The 21372-nt window shown below is 34.8% G+C and overlaps 1 protein-coding gene across 1 annotated transcript in view; it reads right to left on the reverse strand.

Annotated features, from left to right (window-relative positions):
- kon (chondroitin sulfate proteoglycan 4-like protein) overlaps window positions 1-19870 on the reverse strand; it is a 99869-nt gene extending 79999 nt beyond the window's left edge. The window contains exon 1 of the mRNA XM_073969716.1: window positions 18710-19870. The gene's annotated coding sequence lies outside the window, so the exon portion shown is untranslated. The remainder of the gene's footprint in view (window positions 1-18709) is intronic.
- Window positions 19871-21372: the final 1502 nt, after the last annotated feature.

Below are 21372 nucleotides of genomic sequence, written 5' to 3' on the forward strand. Positions count from 1 at the left end.
AATAAAGATACGAAAATTCTGATTGGACCAAAATTCGTTTTGAAGAAAACTGAATGCAATGACAGGCTCATATTTTTATTTTTTTTTGCATATTTTGCATATGCGCAAAATATGCAAAAAATATGCAAAATATGCAAAAAATATGCAAAATATGCAAGTAATTTTTTTGACAAAAATCATCAAATTAAATTTGGAAACTCATCAAAAAGTGTTCTAAATTAAGTTTATTGGCGTTAAACGTCGATTTCTTAGCAGATTATCATGTTATTAATTATTATTCCGCCACAGCAATAAATCTGGACTAAAAGACTTAGAAAATTTCCTATAACCCAGCCTTCTTATTACAACATAAGTTGCTTTCTAATACAACTTTGTTCAAAAACTCAATCAGAAATGTCAAAATGTACGTATCCAAATATGTTGATAGTTTCTGCTCTATAATATGCTCTGCTCTATATAAAAAAATATTCTTTTAAAATAATTTTTTGTTAAAAATTGAAAACTACTTGATTCGCTTATTAAGGCGTATTCTAGTCGAATCGACAAAAATATTCCCTCTTGGGGCATAAATATGGAAATAAAAATTGTGAAATTGGGGAAAGGAAACAAATTCTGCACGGAATTTTTATTCATGATTGCACTGTTAACTATATTTAATACCCTAACCGTATTATGTCTTAGTGAATGAGTTTACAACATGCAAAATGAAACGAAATAGACCCACAGTTCCTTTTGATGATCTGCATAGATTCGCATTTATCCATCTGGCCATGTCTTTTTGAAAAAAAGCACAGGTCACATTTATAGACCAATTCGCATAAAAATTGGGGATTTTTTGGCCCTAGAGCGATCCCTATTTTGGTAAGAATCGATTCAGATTTTGATATTGCCCCCATATATACAGTACATTCGCGATAATCCCTACACCACAGGTTTCGGCGGTGTCCGAATTATCAAATTGTTCGGATTTACGAATTGTAAGGAAAATAAATTATTTTATATGATTAAATTACTCGTGGAAGTTATATAATAATACTTTTTTAAATTGTAATTGCTAATACCGAACACTTAAATGAAAGTGCTGTACGTGTAAAACAATAGTGCGATTTTTCTACTCGACAATCTGAACATTTTTATTGGCATTGCCCGTATTTGTTCCAGAAAAAAGCCAATCAGATTGTGAAAGTAGTGCTAGAAATATGACGTTTTTAAAGTTTACATCAGGATGTAAGTAAACCAAGAGACAGATGTGGAATTTCATCGTTTTGTAAATTAATATTCCTTGAAATCTTTGCCTTTTTAGTGTATAGTGTATTTGGCAACTTTAATGGCAATATTGCGGCGAATATTTTTCTTAATATAGTTATTTATATCCTATACAACAAGACTAATGTGTCATGAAAGGTTTGTCCTTGTTCTCGATAATTTTTACTAAATGTTGCTGAAACAATTTTTGCACCAACTTCTCCATTAAACAACTGTCAAAATTCGAAGCATTGGTAATAGTTAGTACAAATTATCGAGTACACGGATTGGTATAAATTAAACAATTGTGTATACAAAAGGGTTATGACTTTTCGACTATGTTATCAACATTCCAAATACTTTTCTAGCAGAAATATGTGAGTGGTTTTGCCATTTTAAAGACAATTCCAAGGTTTTTGACTTATTTTACCACTACTACCCTATTGTGTGGTTTTTCTATGTGATGTCATTTTGCACTATACATTGGGTGTTCTTCATTTTGCTTATTATTAATCGTGGATGGGTATTACAATAATGCATTACTTTTCGCCGAGGAGTGAACATTTTCCAATTTTGCATTAAGCGGTTGTATGCGTACAATATTGATATTTTAAATTATGTATTTTTAGTGCATTAAACTAAAACCATGTCATCACTATTAAAGCGGCAGTTAGAGCATTTTTTCCAAAGAAGCTTTTTGACCACAAAGAACAAAAATTGAATAAAGGACTAAACACTATAAAATATATTCAAATCTAATATGTGGTAATTCAAAACGTATACTTCTAAATGGTAAATGGTACTTTAATACCAAAAAATTGTCCTTATATCTGAACAAAAATAGCGATGACTAACTCTAGCTCCTTTGTTTTTCTGCTAGACAATTTTGGCCGATTACAAACTATCACCATATTTGGACACGTTGATTTTGACATTTCTGATGTAGGTTTTGAAATTTTTCCATTGTCTATCTACTGGTCTGTTCCTTTACTTTTGAAAATGGTAAAACCGACAAAAGTAGTAAAAGTTGTAAAATGCTCCCATATGAATTGTATGGTGTCTGAAGTAAAGGAACGCTTTTCGAGTAAAAAGTGGTAAAAACTTGCACGTAAAGGAACAGAGCTTACATTTGTATAGGAAGCAACTTATGTTGTAATAGGAATGCTGGGTTATTTGACATTTTCTCACCTTGTGAAAACTGATTTAAGTCTTGTTAGTCCAGATTTATTGCTGTGGCGGAATATCTGGAGAGTCTCAATAACATAATAATCCGCCAAAAACTATGTTAAACGGCAAAAAACTTAATTTAGAACGCTTTTTTGATGATTTTCCAGATTTAATTGGCGATTTTCGTCAAAAAATCACTTGCATATTTAGCATATTTTTTGCATATTTTGCATATTTTTTGCATATATTTTGCATATTTTTTGCATATTTTTGATATGACCCCAAATATCGAAAAATTGACCCTCAAAACGCCTAGATCCAAAATTTGAGTCCAATCGGATAAGAAATAAAAAACATGCTAAAATCCGATGTCTACTCATTACTTAGTAAGTAGTGATATAATTAGTTTTAACTTGTTACATTATTTTGTAATGGGCTACATAATTTTTGCTGGGAATAATTGTTTTCTTTTTTTGGTGCTCTGCTTCTTTAGTTCCCTCAGTTGACTTCTGGTGTAAGTAGAACGACACTGACAAAGTCTTTATCTCATCCTCTCTTTTTTTCAAAATGATCTAAATTTAGATTGATGGAAATCCATTTCGAAGATGATGATGACTGTTGTGCCTTTTGGCCAGACACCATCACTTGTTTAAGTTTTTTCATTGCCTGTACAGATGCCCTTTTCACAGAATCGAAGCTGGTGTAACAAGAGTTCCCCTTCCTTCAAGTGATCCTATATTTGGAAAAGAACGAATGGAGGAAGGAGCAAAGAAAACATAGAAGGCATGGTTAATGTCGTTTATTTTTGATCATTTTTTCTGTGGTTTGCTTGGAGTGTGAAATCGTTTGATGTTGATGCTGTAGTTTTTGGCCTGTAATTGTCCGCATTAAAGATATTCGTGCCCAATTAGAAATGCTATTTTACTGGGAAAAATAAATCGACATACACTAGAATTAGAAATAAGGAAGAGTTCTGCAACAGTGAGTCTTATTAATTTTCCAAGAAGAAAAGGGATTACAGAGTGAAAGGGATATGTAAACATTGCAGAGATCTGTGAACAAGGGATCAATGTAAAGGGAGAAAAAGCCCCAAGAATCCATAATTCCAACTGTCCTATTCTACCCTAAATTAATACATATGTACAATATACAAATATTTGTATGTATGTACATTAAGACACACAAACTTGGACTGGAATGTCTCATTCCATATATGCAAATAAAATCATTGTCCATCATTGTCTGTCTGGGCACACTCCCACTACATAGAATAACAGTAGTGATAGCAAGTAGAGCAGTCTGACAGACAATCCCCCCAAGAGACTCAATAAAACATAATTTCAATTATTTTTATGTTTTCTTTTTGTTTTGTTTGAATGAACATATACTGCCTCTTCTCACGCTCTTTTTGTTCTAGCTTCTTAACATGGCGTATGAAGACAATGATCATAAAATAAATTAAAAAAATCACACTAATTAATAAATTTAACCGCTTTAACAAATGCGCAAAATCCATAATATTCAGATTTTATGGCAATCGCAACATATGGCGCTAATGTTTGATGATCCGATTTTGTAGTTGTCGGTTTGTTTTTAAAATGAATAAAAAATTGGAACTCATAAAACATTTCATTTTATGACGAAATGATAGCCTATGAATAAATAATTTTTTATTTTAAATATATTGTTAGTATTTCCGTTGTTTGGAAATTCCCAATATGTTCGTTGATTTTATAGTTTTTGTTACCTATTTAACATTACAAAATATTTCCTAAAATCTGATCACTTTTTTATTGCATTTTAATTATTACATTCAACATAAGCCAAAAAATGGTAATATAGAGATCAATTGTTCCCACACTTTCTTGATTATGAATCTTCGACAAAATTAAAATATAGACTCCATAATTGGTAACCTGGCAAACTTGGCTAAAATCTAAAAATTAGGGGATTTTTTCATGTTTCATATTATTAAACCCTCATGTGGGTCATTAAGGGGTTATGGCCACTTATTTAGCACGAAAAATGTTTTTCGTGATTTTTTACCAGAAACTTTTTTAAAAGATTTTATTTTCATATGATATGTCTCACCTTGAGTTAGTTTCGGAATTGTTTTTTTAGAAAAATATTGTACAAATGGCCACATACGAAACATTGTTTTTATACCCTCAGCCTTTAGGCTAAAGAGGATATTTACACTTTGATACGACCAAAAATGTGCCTCATCGAAATAATGGTTTTAGACCCCAAGTATGTTTGTACGATATCCTTTTCAGACAATTTTGAGTAGATCTAGCAATGTCCGTCCGTCTGTCTGTCTGGCTGGCTGGTGCGCACGATAACTCTCGAACGGATCAATCGATTCGGTTAAAATTTTGGGTATCGAAATATTTTGTCCAGATTCGATTTAAGTTCGAAGATGGGCCATATATATCGACTCCTTCAGGTACCTCCCCCACAAATGTTCAAAAATTGTCGCAAAACTTGTGCGCACGATAACTCTTGTAGGGAATAACCGATTTGGTCCATACTTTGCACATCGTGTAATTTCTACCAAGCTTAGATGAGGTTCCAATATGGACTCAATCGGTCCACTCCTTCGGGTACCTCCTACACAAAATTTCGGAAAAGTTCAGTTTAGGACCTGGTCTCGAATCGCTTTGATTTTTGTTTACGCAATTTGTTGGCTGTCCTCTATACGACGCTATAAGTTTCTTTAGGAGCAAGTCCATACTTCCTGAGAAAATAGCCTGAAAGTTAAAAAAAAACCCTATGATACCGTGTGTAGTGGTTGGAGCGCAAGATAACTCTCAAACGGATCTGCCGATTCGGTCCAAAATTTGGCTTTCGTAATATTTTGTCCAAACTTAGTTCAAGTTCAAAGATGGATTATATCGGTCCACTCCTTCCGGTACCTCCCCCACAAAAGTTCGAAAATGTTCGGAAAATTTGTGCGCACGATAACTCTTGAAGGGTAACCGATTTGGACCATACTTTGACCATCGTAAAATGCGTACTAGACTTAGATAATGTTTCAATACAGACTCATGCCCGTAATTTTTACGCGTAGTTATCTATGAGTTCATAGGTATCCCCCTTATAAGCACAATTTCATAATTTCAATCCATAGGTAACGTTACCGGGTCGAAAACGGCCGTGTTACTTACACCAAGGATTTTGCCTGGTTGATCCTTGCCAATGTGTTAAAAATTGTAAAACACTTATATGTGGAAATATTTTTACGAAATCATTGAAATCATGAAAATCACCAATGTTACCACATGTTTTCAAAATTTACACGCCTCGGTAAATGGCACGTAGAAATTACCAAACGCGTAGGTAAAGATAACTAATAGGTAGCTACCTACCTAGTTACCTAGGGCTAGTAATTACGGGCATCAATCGGTCCACTCCTTCGGGTACCTCCCACACAAAATTTCGGAAAAGTTCAGTTTAGGGTCATCTATCGAATCGCTTTGATTTTTGTTTCAGCAACTTGTATTCACTGTCCCCAATACGACGATACAAGTTTCATTAGGGGCAAGTCCATACTTCATGTGAAAATAACATGAAAGTTGCAATAAACCCCTATGACTCCGTGTGAGTTGGTTGGAGCGCAAGATAACTCTAGAACGGATCTGCCGATTCGGTCCAACATTTAGCCTTAGTAATATTTTGTCCAAACATAGTTTAAGTTCGAAGATAAGGCATATCGGTCCACTCCTTCAGGTACCTCCCCCACAAAAGTTCAAAAATGTTCGGAAAAATTGTTCGTACGATAACTCTTGAAGGGAGTGGCCGACCACTTCGGCATACTTTACACATCCTAATATATCTTCCTGATATAGATCAGGTTCAAATATGGACTACATTTGTCTACTCCATCCGGTACCTCCCACACAAAATTTCGGATAAGTTCACTTTAAGACCTGATATCGAATCACTTTGATTTTGTTGAAGCAACTTGCATTCGCTGCCTCAATTACGATGGTAAACGTTTTTTTTTTTCAGGGGCATGTCCATACTTCTTGAGAAAACAGCCCGAAGGGTGTAAAAACCTCATAGGCATAACATGTAGTGGCTGGAGATCCACTTCCATAATGGTCCATGTCGATCCATACCTTTTAGTATCTCCTCCGCAAAACTTTTCATCTTTAATCCTAATCAACATTTTTGTTGGTTCAAACCCCCAAAATTTTTAAAACCCCCTAAATACATACATTTTTTGGGGAAAAATTGTTTCAATATAGACCGGCTGAGGGTATATCTCTGTCGGCAAAGCCGACTGATACTTTTTTACTTGTTACTAAAGCAGTTTGCGGTGCCACTGAAGCTCGAAGAAGAATGAACCGACCAGTATATCGTCACCATAAAGGCCCGAAGACGTATCTCCAAAATAATCAATATTCGTTTTTTTATTGAATCTAATACATAAAACTAAAATACATGCTCTTGCAAAATTTCAAGCTTCTACGTTCAAAAATAACGATCCTATTCAAGAACTGGCATTTTGGAAAATGGGATAACATTGCAGATTTTCTTTGTAATGACGGATCCCAGAACCAACCGTTTTCGCGGTTTTGGTTTCATTACTTACTCCCATTCGTATTTGATTGATAATATCCCAAATATTCGAGATTAATATTCCATAAAACAGTTTTTAATTTTATAACGTTTTGTGATTCTCCTGTAAAATTATTATTTTGTTAGTTACGACTTTGGGCATTTATGATGACGATATGTATTTGTGGAATCATAAAGAACCTAATAATCTTGTCATGTCCGGAATTAAAAATATCCATCTTAAAAAAATTGTGAACTGTCAAAATAAAAATTTCGATTTTAACTAAAACAAGTAGAAAAGTGTCTGTCGGCTTGCCGACAGATATATGGGAAATGTTGCCAATTATTTCATATTCCATTTCAAAAAAATTGAATTTTTTCTTTTCGCGCTACATTAACTATTTTTGGTACATAGGTTAAGAAAAAATTCCCCAGTACAAATGCGCTCGCGAGCAAATTTTTGGTTGTTGCGGACAAATGTTATCGCGGTTTTACTTCTGCTTTTAAGAAAAAATTATTATAAAAACGCTAATTATTTTATTGATCATGCACGAGTAAATCGAATGACAATTGTACAAATTAGACCCGAAATATATGATTTTTAGAAATTTGTTCGCACAAAATTTTCATATTTGGATACAGATTTCTCTGAAGCAGTGGAGGCTACATTCACGACACGTACATATATCAAATAAATCAGAATCGTGAGTTCTTCATTCCTATATATGATTTTTGACAAACCTGTTTGCGGAACGAAATTATAAGAAAATTTCAAAAAACACTTAAAATGTGGTTTAGTCACAAATCGAGAGAAAACAAAAAAAAGTCACGTTGGCTTCAACCCATTTTTTAACATAAATAGAGCCACATCTTCCACACAAATCAACTTTGAAGGCCAATATTTTTTGCCAAGTCTAAAAACATTTCATTTTACCCAAAAGCATTTAAATTGTACAATATACAACCACTATTCGCGAGTTATAAACGGGTAAACCTTGGCTTCAACGATGTTAAATTTTCAATAATATTGCCCATATACCCTCAGCCAATATGAAGTGAAACTATCACCTGCGGACAGATCGAATGGATTTAAGGTCTCTTCAGAATTTTGTGGCCCTTTTTGGACATTTGAACTTGCAGACAAAAATGTGGATTAGGAATTAACTGCACTAAGACGCAAATGATGAACTATTGTGGGGGAGGTACCCTTAGGGAGGACCGATATGGGCCATTTTAGAAGTTAAACTAAATTTTGACAAAATATTAGGAGATCCAAAGTTTGGACCAAATTGGTTACCCCATTCAAGTGATATCGTCCTAGCATTTTAGTGACATTTTTTAAATATTGGGGGGAAGTACCGTAAGTTGTGGACCGGTATTGCCCTATGAGACTAAGTTTGGATATAATATGACGAAGACCAAATGTTGGACCAAAACGGTTAAACAGTTCGAGAGTTATCGTGCTCTCCGACTGCCACATATGGTGACATAGGGGTTTTCCAAGAAATATGGACTTGCCCCTGAAAAAACGTTTACCATCGTAATGGAGGTAGTGAATGCAAATCGCTTCAACAAAAATCAAAGTGATTCGAGAGCAGGTCTTAAAGTGAACTTATCCGAAATTTTGTGTGGGAGGTACCCGAAGGAGTGGACAAATATAGTCCATATTCGAATCTGATCTATATCTGGTAGATATATTAGGATGTGTAAAGTATGGATTACATCGGTCACTCCCTTCAAGAGTTATCGTGCGCACAATTTTCCGAACATTTTTGAACTTTTGTGGGGGAGGTACTTGAAGGAGTGGACCGATATGGCTTATCCTCGAATTTAAACTATGTTTGGACAAAATATTACGAAGGCCAAATTTTGGACCGAATCGGCAGATCCGTTCGAGAGTTATCTTGCGCTCCAACCACTACACACGGTGCCATAGGGGCTTTTTGCATCTTTCAGGCTATTTTCTCAGGAAGTTTGGACTTGCCCCTAAAAAAATGTACCGTCGTGATGGGGGTAGCAAATACAAGTTGTTAAAACAAAAATCAAAGCGATTCGAGAGCAGGTCCTAAACTGAACATTTTTTCTGAAATTTTGTGTGGGAGATACCCGAAGGAGAGAACCGATTGAGTCCATATTGGAACCTCATCTATGTCTGATAGAAATTTCACGATGTGTATGGTATGGACCAGATCAGTTACTACCTTTAAGAGTTATCGTTCGTAAAATTTTTCCGAACATTTTCGAACTTTTGTGGGGGAGGTTTCTGAAGGAGTGGACCGATATGGTCCATATACGAACTTAAACTAAGTTAGGACAAAATCGGTTCATCCATTCGAGAGTTATCGTGCGCACCAGCCAGCCAGACATTGCTAAATCGACTCCAAATTGTCTGAAACGGATTTCGTCCAAACATACTTGGTGTCTAAAACCATTACTTCGATGAGGCACATTTTGCCCGTATGAAAGTGTATATAACCTCGTTAGCATAAATGCTGAGGGTATAAACAATAAATCTATTTTTGATGGTAAATATTCGCGTTTTGATTGTTAGGCCAGATAGTTATCGTGCAGCCCTCGTATGAATTGAATACCTGCAAAAGAAAAAAAATTTTAATCCGCGAGTGCAGACTTCTATATTTAGTTATCTTGTCGATAACCTAAGGATATAATATTCTTTTGTGTCATAAAATGCCAAATTTGCTTTTTTACCACAAGTTGTAGAGTCGGAAGATACAGACTACGACTCAATCACGAATTTTGATTTCTGAAAAATAAGTCAAAGATTATCAATCGCCTTTGCCGACAGATACGTGCCCTAAGGCTATGTGAATTAGCGAATATAAACAGGATTTTAGGCGGAGATATTTTGTGACCACTGATACCCAAATAAGTTAAAAAAGCATAAAAAATTTATTCAATCAGTCGGGAACCTTATATGGGGTTATATCAAAGTATGGGCCTATGTTTTTGGTGGAGAAGTTTTATGACCACTGGGAACCTCAAATGCAGATACTTGGATCAAAAATTGTGACTAAAATCCAAAAACCGAAAATCGGGAGGTACTGTTATATGGGAGCTCTACCAAAACATGGATCTATGTTGACAGTTTTTCGAATTACAGATAGTTCGGTCAAAAATACCGAAAATGGGGAGGCACCGTTATATGGGAGCTGTACCAAAACATGGACCTATGTTGACAATTTATATAGGGGTGCTATACAAAAACATGGACCTATGTCAACGGCTTTTAGTGGAGATATTTTGGGACAACTGGGAATCCCAAACGTGAAATTACAGGTAGAACGGTCAACAAATGTAGCTAAAGTCCCCAAAATACCGAAAATCGGGAGCTACCGTTATATGGGGTATATCAAAAAGTGGTCCGATATAGCCTATCTTCGAACTTGACCTGTCTATGGAAAAAAGACACTCTTGTGCAAAAATATAGAGCTCAAGCTCAATTATTGCGAACGCTAGAGTGATTGAAACAGACGGACATGGCTAGATCGTCTTAGAATTTTATCCTGATCAAAAATATATATAATTGATATAGTCGCAAATGTTAGTGTTACAAATAGAAAAACAAACTTAATATACCCTCCATACAATGGTGGAGTGTATAAAAAAACAAGTAAAAAAGTGTCAGTCGGCTTTCCCGACAGATATATACCCTCAGCCAATGTAAAGTGAAACTTTCACCTGCGGACAGATCGAATGTATTTAAGGTCTCTTCAGAATTTTGTGGCCCTTTTTGGACAGTTGATCTTCCCGACAAAAATGTGGATTAGGAATTAAGGGCAGGTATCCTTGGGCAGGACCGATATGGCCGTTTTAGAAGTTAAACTAAAATTTGATAAAATATTAGGAGATCCAACGTTTGGACCAAAATGGTTGCCCCATTCAAGTGATAACGTCCTAGCATTAGTGAAATTTTTGAAATAGTGGCGAGAAGTACCGAAAGTTGTGAACCGGAAATGTTGGACGAAATCGGACGGAAAATGTTGGACCAAATCGGTTGAACAGTTTGAGAGTTATCGTGCTCTCCGACTGCCACATATGTGCGATATAGGGGGTTTTTACACCTTTCGGGCTGTTTTCCCAAGAAATATGGACTTGCCCCTGAAAAAACTTTTACCGTCGTAATGGATATAGCCCATCTTCGAACTTCAACTGTGTTTTGATAAAATATTACGAAGGCCAAATTTTGGACCGAATCGACAGATCCGTTCGAGAGTTATCTTGCGCTCCAACCACTACACAAGGTGTCATAGGGGCTTTTTGAACCTTTCCGGCCATTTTCTCAGGAAGTATGGACTTGCCCCTGATGAAACTTGTACCGTCGTATGGGGGGAAGTGAGTACAAGTTGCTGCAACAAAAATCAAAGCGATTCGAGAGCACGTCCTAAACTGAACTTTGTGTGGGAGGTACCCGAAGGAGTGGGCCGATTGAGTCCATATTGGAACCTCATCTAAGGCTGGTAGAAATTTCACGATGTGCAAAGTATGGACCAAATCGGTTACTCCCTTCAAGAGTTTTCGTGCCCACAAATTTTCCGAACATTTTGGAACTTTTGTGGGGGAGGTACCGGAAGGAGTGGACCGATATAACCCATCTTCGAACTTAAACTAAGTTTGGACCAAATATTGCGATAGCCAACTTTTGGACCAAATCGGTTCATCCGTTCGAGAGTTATCGTCCGCACCAGCCAGACAGACGGACGGACAGACAGACGGACGGACAGTGCTAAATCGACTCCAAATTGTCTGAAACACATTTCGTCCAAACATACTTGGGGTCAAAAACCATTATTTCGATGAGGCACATTTTGCCCGTATGAAAGTGTATATCGGCCTTTTTGTAGAAAATTTACTTCTGTTGAAACTGAGGTATGGGGTATTGTATCTCGCGAATTGTTGTAATATACCATAACTTTTGAACGCATTTAGGTAAAATAAACTGTTTTAGCACGATTCACCGATGGATTTCTTAAAATTATAATTTGAGCGGAAGCTGTGGTCATATTAATGTAAAAAAATAGAAAAAAATCTTTGAAGGAAACGAGTTTTTTTAAGTCAATTTTCAATTAGTGGCTTTACAATACAATGTAGAGCATAATGTTCAAAGAAGAAGTTAAAGAATACACTTCAGAGATGAAGTTTCTAATGTATGATTTTTTAATATAACCACCGCATCAATCTCAAACGGATGCTGACATTTTGAAGACTGAAAAATTTGGTTTTTTGAATTTTTGCTCTAATCGGAACGCGCAACTGTACTCGTTTAAAAAGTGATTATGAGATTGTAGTACTCGCGATTACGCATTTTTTGATGTATAACTCGGGCGTGTAGCCTTCAAAGGTTCACAACAATCTCAGCTTAAAGTCGAAATTTTTGTGCGTATTTTTTTTTTAAAAACCAGTTTTTTGGATTCAAAACTTACAAATGCCTTTCGATTTCAGTGGAAACCCGCGTGAATTTAGTTTTTTTACGTTCTGAATCTAACAAGCCTTTGCGCGTCTAAATCCATCCACTAGATCGGCGGATATGATACCCCTCAAATTTCGAAAATATGCAAAAAATATTTTTGAAAATATCGCGTATTTAGACGCATTTTAGATGTGTTATTCCTACTTAGATAAATAGAGCGAAACGCATATTTAAAATGTGCGAAAACAGATATTGAAAAACGTTCGCGAATCCGGAGATATAATAGATTTTTTCTAAAAACTGAGTGCGATGCTACATCCACGGTTCTTGATGGATCGCATTGAAATGACATAGGATGATGTATTTTTTAATGGTGATCATTGAAATCGGATGCGCATAAAATGCAAATGTACTTCGTGGAAATTATGGGCATTTTACTGTTTTTTGCACCCTAACATGCAACTGATGCTACATCGTGGTCGTCAAATGGAATTTCACAAAGTGTATATCAAATAAGAGGGATTGATTCGCTGTTTTGGAAAATCGGATGCGCATCTTGTGATTTCCACTATTACGCGGTTTCTATGCGTTTCAAATGTTGTAATATTCATTATAACATTATTTTAATGTTATGCCACAATTGGAATTCCTTGTGATTTAATATAATGTTCTAAAAATATTCGCCAATAGGAAAACTATAAGTGAAAAAGTTGTTGCAACGGAATATCTTCATTATTGCGTGAAATTTGGACGAAAATGACGAAGAACTCAATCAACATTTCCTATAAAACCATAAAAAAATAAAATTAGAATAACATAATTTTTATTTTTTTCGTCACATTTTCATTGTATTTTTGCAAATAACACGAATACTATAGCTCCAAACTTCACGACTTATGTTTCATTTTATTCCTCACAATGTCTGGATGCTGCTATAATTTTTTTATATATTTTTTTTGTAAGTATAAGCGCTATTGTTTCAAAAATATGTTTGTAAATACGTGAAATTATTTAACAAATTTAATTTTTCGCGAATCCATTGAAACTTTTTGAATTTTTTTGGCATATTCTCAAAGGGTGCGAATTCAGTTAACGACAATTGGATATAACAGCTTACTATATTAAGCGGCGATTTTTTTTGAATTTTTTCTAATTAGCATAATTAAAACGGTCAAATCTTTTGCGCGCAACAATCAAAGTTGGTAACGAAAACAGATTTGGAATGACGATTTTTTTCTTAATCTATGTACCAAAAATCATAGATGTAGTATCAAAATTTTTTTTTGATTTTTTTGAAATGGAAAAGACGATTTTAGACATTTTTGCTGATATACCCTTTCTAGCCTAAAGGCTGAGGGTATAAAAACTTTACAACACACTGATACTACTCTTGCTAATGTATGGCTCAAAAGCCTGGGTATTTTGATTTCCAAAAATACTTGTTGGACACTTTATTTCCGACCACCGACGTAGCCAGGGGGGGGGGGGGGGGGCCGGGCCCGAAATGATTTTCGTTCCCATAGGATATTAGCTTATGTTACACATTTTTTTAATTTTTGAGCCAACATTTAAAATGTTTTAGATTTTTAAAGAAATATGTAAAGTATTTGGGTCAACTACATTGGTTTACTTATTGAATGTATGAAAAAATTAAGAAGTTAGGTTTCTAAACATGGTTAAATATTGAGTTTTTAAAGAAATTCGGCGCTTATCCCTGAAACCAATGCGAAACTTCTTCTGACCTCTGAAGCAAATTTGTAGCTAAGGACAAGAATAAAATATTTGGAGAAATAATGAACTCGAAAAACTGCATTTATTGCCTCAAATTTCAAAATATATGCAAAAATTCCACAATTTTTATACATTTCGCACCGTATCTCCACAACCGTTAATTTTTTCTGAATATTTTCTTTTGGAAAAATATGCCCTGGAATGTAATACACAACTCTTCAGAACATGTCATTGATGTAAAATGCCTCTATGCTGTTGTTTTCAGTACATTTTTCAACGACGATTTAATAAAAATATCAATAATGTAGTGAAATCCGAAATGCGAGAATAAACTGTTGGTGTGAACTGTGTTTGAAATACGTGTTGTAAAATATATTATGCAAAATACAGCTGAAACAACATGAAGTAAGCATTTTAGAGTTTTAGAATGTTCTAAAGTGTTGTTGAGAACTTTATTTGGAAGATTTGTGCAAAAGGTTACTTTGTTCAACTCCCAATAGTTTAGCCCATACTGACCAGAATTTCAGCAGTTATGTAAAATTTTCTATATTTTATAGATTTTGATGCCGTAGATGGAGTTGTTCTTATGTGGGTTTTTCAAAAGATAAGTTCTACTAGTACAGGGCTACAATATTGCCAAAGACAGCAAGGCCCAATTCCTATTCGTTTCTGAGATAAGGGCCTGATAAATGCAAAAACGTGTAGATTTAGCCCGGTTTAGATGAGGCCTTAAAATTAGAACTGGATCTGACAAAACAAAACCCTACTATGGTATTTGTAGTCTAAATATGTATTTTCAAAAAATTCATACTAGAAGTTGTTTGCATTTTCGGTGTTGCATTGTGTTACTCTTTGAATTGTATTTTGGGAATTATGGATGCACATTTGTAGAAATGTTCCTTTTTCCTGCTTTGACAAAGGACTTTGTGACGACAAACGAAATCAAAAAAACTGATCGGAAACAGATTCTCTTCTTCGTCAAAATCTCAACAAGAATCAGTCGGCTTTGCGGACAGGAATATACCCTGAGTCTGTGTGAACTGAAATTTTCATCTATGTACAGATCGAATAGGGGCCACACATGTATTAGGAGATTTTCAGAATTGTGTAGCCATTTTCGGACGTATGAACTTGGCGACAAAATGTGGATTATATCATTGATCACAAGTGTTGCGGAGAAGGTACCTGAAGAAATGGACCGGACCGACATGGTTCATTTTGGAAGTAGATTTTATTTTGGAAGTCATTCCTTTTAAAAAAATTTTGCTCCCACCAGTCATTTCAGTTCGTCACAGAATATTTTTCAGTTTTTTATTCAGGAAATATGGACTTGCCCACGAAAAACACAATACCGTTCTAAACAAAAGGAATACCTTCAGTAAACATTTCTAAGGATCCTCGAACAGACCTTAAACTGCATTTAACAACTATTTTGATGGTTTTTGAAGGATGTACCGCAGTATAAGGCTCGAAAGTTATCGTGCGCACTAGTCACTACACATGACGGCCGTAGGTGTTCTTTACAGCTTTCGGGCCATTTTCTCTGAAAGTATGGACTTTCCCCTGAAAAACTTGTACTGTAGTAATAGTGGCCCCGAGAACACTTGTTGCAAAAAAGGAAAGCGTTTCCAGAGAGGTCTTTTTATTTATTAATTTATTTATATCATATTTTTACTTATAACTAAATTATTAGCAAAAAGGAAGTGAAGCCATGACTACTTAGGTCTTCATCTTACATTTATCCACTTATTTATTGTCGAGAGAGACGTCTTAAACTGCACATCTCTGAACATTTTTGAAATACTCTGTGGAAGGTTACCGATAGAATGGATTGATATGTTCCATCTTCGAAGTTGATCAAAATTTGGACAAAACAAAACGAAGTCCAAATTTTGGACCGATCTCTTCGAGAATCATCGTGTCCTCCACCAAGACGGACCAACATGGCTAAGTCGACTTAAAGTTTTCTGAAACAGATTTCTTCCAAACACACTTTGGCCCTAAAACCATTATTTCGATGAGGTTTATTTTGACTAAAGGCTGGGAGTATAAAAAATGTAGATTGGGAAATATTTTGTTCATGGATTTTTGCTAAAAGAATGTATACATGTATTGATCTTGGATTGGACGCCAGAATTTCATTTTAAAAGAATTCAAGGCAGGTGGCGAGAGTTTTCCTAGTTCCTGATCAATTTATGAGAAGATCCACGATCGGAAACCAGAATTTCTTTAAGAGAAGTCCGACGATTGGACGCCAAAATAGTGTACATGCACGATTGGGCAATAGAATTCGTCATTTACATTCCCGCGATTAGGTGTTAGAATTTCATGATTGATAGACTCACTATTGCTCAGAATATTTTTTATCAAGAAAACCACTATCGGCCTTCAGAAATTCTTTGTGATAAGATCTACCTACGATTGGACACCAAAATATCTTTAGTGAAATAACGATAGTTGGTTTCTTTATGGCAATAAAAAACGATTGGACACCTGAACTTCCGAAATTGAATAATTTACCATACTCTGTAGTGCGATTCTGCAACTCCTTAACGACAGAATTAACGACAAATGTCGGTACTTAACGACAATTATCGGTAAGTGCTATTCTGTATACCAATTTTAACAATTTTTGTCGGTAAATTTTGTCGTTAATTACCGAAAATTATTGTTAAGTTAACAACCAAAAAAAATTAGTTGTTAAGTCTTAACGACAGTACATTACTGCAATATTTTGCTGATTTCTTTTAACAACGGCGTTTTTTATGAAATCTGTTAAGTTAATAAGGACGGTACAAATGGTAAATTCCGCCTTATTGAGAAAAATCCTCATAACATGGGGCAGCTTAGCCACTGTTGTGCTTTCGTCAGCGCCGATTTTATTGAAGCTACATAAAGATCACCAAAGAGAAAGTTGTTCATTTTCGATTAACTCATATTTCTCCCTTGAACGATCTTTATGTAGCATCAATTATATCGACGCTGGTGAAGAAGCAACGGTAGAGAATGCCCATGGTAACCTACATATGAAGGCTTCGCTTACCTTTATTTTATTTATTAAAGTGGAAAGACATTAGCTAATGCTTCAAAAGAACTCAAGTGTGGCACTGCTATGTAAGACATATACCAATGCCGTTGTAACTATTTTTCTAGGAGGCTTTCGTTTTTTATGCCGCATTGAGTTCTAAACGTGTATAGTATTCCTATAACCTACTTTGTTCTGTGGTAATCTTATAGATTTAAACTCAGCATCACTAACAAACAAATTGCTAAAAATATAAGTCGGATTTCCTAATTTTTCATATTCACTTCTGTGAACATCATTTCAAAGTTCAATCATCATATGACGAAACTAATTCTACTTTTCATTGCAACCCAACCCAAAAATATGTCTGCGTAAAAATACAATTTAATACCTTTTGACCAATGACCCTGATTACATACATTTATTAAATATTTTTGCCAGTAATACATTGAACATATGAATGGTGGACATAAGAATGCACCTTCTGCATATTTCTAAAAGACTGTTCCTGTCCACTTCAAGCACAGGGAGTGTGGATACATTAGAGGGAGCGTAATATGTTTATTCATTTTCTGGAATAAAACCACCAAAATTAATAAAATGTACGAATTTGCCTCCTAAATGTACTTACATACATATGTACACACAATCTTGACTTTTAGAAGTTGATGTTACCCTTGAGATATTCATTGTTGGGACACTCGCGGACACTTATTGTAGGCACATTTATTAAAAAAGCCGATATTTTCCTCTTTTACGCGTTTTGTCTTCCGTAGTTGCGAACAAACAATATTTTCAAATTAAAATACATTAATAAATATTAAAATGTAATATTTGACAATTTGTCTTTCCATCGATATTCGTCGGTATGTGCTAACGATTTCTACAATCGTTAACATAAAGTTACAGAATAACACTTTCGTTAACTCAACCGAATATTTTTGTTAACTACCGATGTCGGTTCGTTATTAAAAAAAGTTACAGAATCGCACTACTGGTGTGGAAAATTGAAGCCTGAAACAATGGGAAATTGGCTAAGAAATCTTACTCCATTTTAATTAAAAAATAGTAATGAAAATTATTTCATCAGTAAAATAAGCCCAAAATAAAGTTTAAATCATTGCTAAATAATAAATTTTCGCTAACATTAACTTTAAAAATTTTGGTCAGGTGGGCCCCCCACGAAATGAAATCCTGGCTACGTCCCTGCTCCCGACATGTACTTATTGGTTTTGGTTATAATTGTTGTAGTACGGGGGTCAATTTTTATTTATTCTAATTTTCGAATTTTGTCTTACAAAGGCTGCCAATTAAGTTTTGCCGGGATGAAATCATGATATTGGTAGCGATCAGTAAATTTTGCAAGGCTGTCAGTGCGTAATAATGAAGTTAAGCCATTGGAGTAATACTCCAAACTTAAACTATCATACGAGATTGAAACTTCAACAATAAAAAAACATTGCGTAGACAAACTGTATAACTGTTTCTATCTGACCTAACACAGCTCTATTTAAAATTGTTAGATTCTAACAAATATTTTATATACGAACCTGTGAATTCTCCTCGTATACGAACCACCTTTACCGCCGATATATTAAAGTTGAAACAACTAATCCAATTTAAGCTCAGAGTCAGATAATATTTACTAAATCTGAGTGGTTTCCAATTTCTCCGATAAAGGATTCGCTTTGATTTCTACATATGCTTTCTATTACAGTTACTTCACACAGTTTTCAACGTTTCGCTCATTACTCACTACATGTATTTCAAAATAATTTCACAATATGTTTTTTTACTGAAGCAAAAATTTGGCACATTTACAATTTGTTGCAACTTTGTTGTATGTATGTATGTATATTCAATCATGTCATAAATGCATCATCCGATGATGATGATGATTCAATCACTCGTCACTGCAACGAATTGTCATTGTTGCATGTAAAAATTCAATTCAATTCACTTCAAATTCTAATTGAATTCAATTTATTTTAAAATTTACTTCTCATATACACTTCGTCGTCAGGGTTGAAACGAAACCAATATCATAAATTTTGAGGCACACACATTACCCCACCATCACAGATCACTGATATCAATTATTAGATGATTTTGGTGGGAGAGAGATTTAATATTGACTTGGCAGCGAGATTTAAACAAAAAAGAATATCCATTACAGCAACAACAAAAATAATTATTTATTGCACTACTCCGTATCGAAGTTGTGTGGGGGGTTGAGGTTGAGACAGAAGATGCATCTTTAAGATACCACAAAACAGAACACCAAATATCCACTTTAAAATTGTGTTGCCCTTATGACAGATCCAGTGAACATGCAGAACAACATGAATAGAATTGTTTTATTTTCAAAATACAAATTTGTTTCTTTTCATTTTTCGTTTTCAATTTCTTTTCTTCGTTCTTCTTCGATTTCATAAATTCATTTTCCACATTTCAAAATTGTAAATTGTTGTTGTATTCTGTTATAGTGTACCGCACTTTATGCACCCGCATTTAAATATTTTTTGTTTTCCAATTCGCATTTGAAACCGTCGCAACAAACCAAGAAGTGGAAATGGAAGCAGCGCAACAAACGTTATGTCCGACGTTTACTCATAGACTGAATGAAGAAAAATTGGCCTCTTGAAAATTTGTTCACAACAAACTCCCAACCCACCGAAATGAAATAAGCCAAACGTAACAACAACAACACTGGCAGTACAAACAACGGTCACAGACAAGGAGGGCGCACCCGCAAGTTACTTTGCCTCACAATTCAATTGAGTAGTTGTGCCGGTCGATTTGGGTCTGCCGCCTGCCTGTGTCAGTGCTTCTGTTCTGCTCTCATCAGAATTTCCATTTGTAATTTTGTTTTTGAATACTCATGAAAAATGTTTGGTTTTCCCTCCTCTTACAACAACACACAGACAGTTTTTCTTATTTTGGGGTGTTTATTGCTTGCCCATTGCAAAGGAGAAGGAGAAACACACTGACATACCGGCTGACTGTTCGTATCCCTATGGCCCCCGTGTGTTTATAAAATAATTCTCGGAGTATTTAAGAGCACATTTGAGAACATTGAGAATTATTACACACATTATTATAGTGGGGTGATTACATGCACGTGAGTGCCTGTAAGTGTTTGTAGAGTGTGAGTTTTCGAGTTCAATGAGAGAATGAGAGTTTTACGAACGCATAATTAAATTTCTAGAGGATCCTCCATCTGAATATCCTCTAAGAAAACAAACACTGGCAGACTGACATTGATTAAACGCAAACATATGTTGTTGGGTCACGTTCAGTGTTGCCTGTCTACCACAATTTTCCCTGAAATCCGACCAAAATTAAAGGATATAATTGTGAACCTACATACATACATACAATATAATATTCCCAACTTGGAAACAGAAGAAGATCTCTGTTCTGAATTAAATATAAATGAAGAAAATTAAAATCTTAGGGGGCAAATATCAAAGTGAGAATACTACAGGACCATCTGAGAAAACAATCGAGAGACTAGAATGGAAATACATATGTATATACAGAAAAAATGGCCTCTCTAACATATGTCCCAAACATATTTTGCAGCAAACATATATTTGTTTGCAAGCACTTCCAAACATAACATATGTTTAGGTTCTGTTTGTGTGCAACAAATTCAAACCCAAAAGCCACAAAAAACACTAACACATGTACCAGTGGGCGCTTTCTGAGAGCAAGGGAGCGTAAATGTCAATGTGAAACACATTGAAATGTATGCTCACTTGCTCTCAGCAAGCGCTCACTGGCTATTTCTAACATATATACACATTTATAAATGGTGGTGTTTTTATTGAAGGGCATAGAAAAAAGGCAAAACAACAAAGACACATAAGTACATACAAAATTCCAAAGAAATACATAACACCCTTTAATAAAAGAAAAACTGAATGAAATAACTTATAAAAAGTCGCACTTTTAAAAAGGAAAAATTATATAAAAACATTGTTGAACGCTTCTCATTAGTTGTGAAATAAAACACATTTTCTTCAAAGTTGAAATCATCAGCGGGAAATCGGCATCTGGAATCAAATGATTATGTATGTATCAATCAATGAAATATGTATGTATTTCCATTCACCTTTTTGATTGAGTTATAAAATGTATTGGACATTTAATTTACTAAAAAACACAATTTCTTCAAAAGAAGACAAAACACTGATGTATTCACTCACTT

This window comes from Musca autumnalis, unplaced genomic scaffold, assembly GCF_047663935.1.
Source record: "Musca autumnalis isolate F117 unplaced genomic scaffold, ASM4766393v1 scaffold_2, whole genome shotgun sequence".
Taxonomy (NCBI): domain Eukaryota; kingdom Metazoa; phylum Arthropoda; class Insecta; order Diptera; family Muscidae; genus Musca; species Musca autumnalis.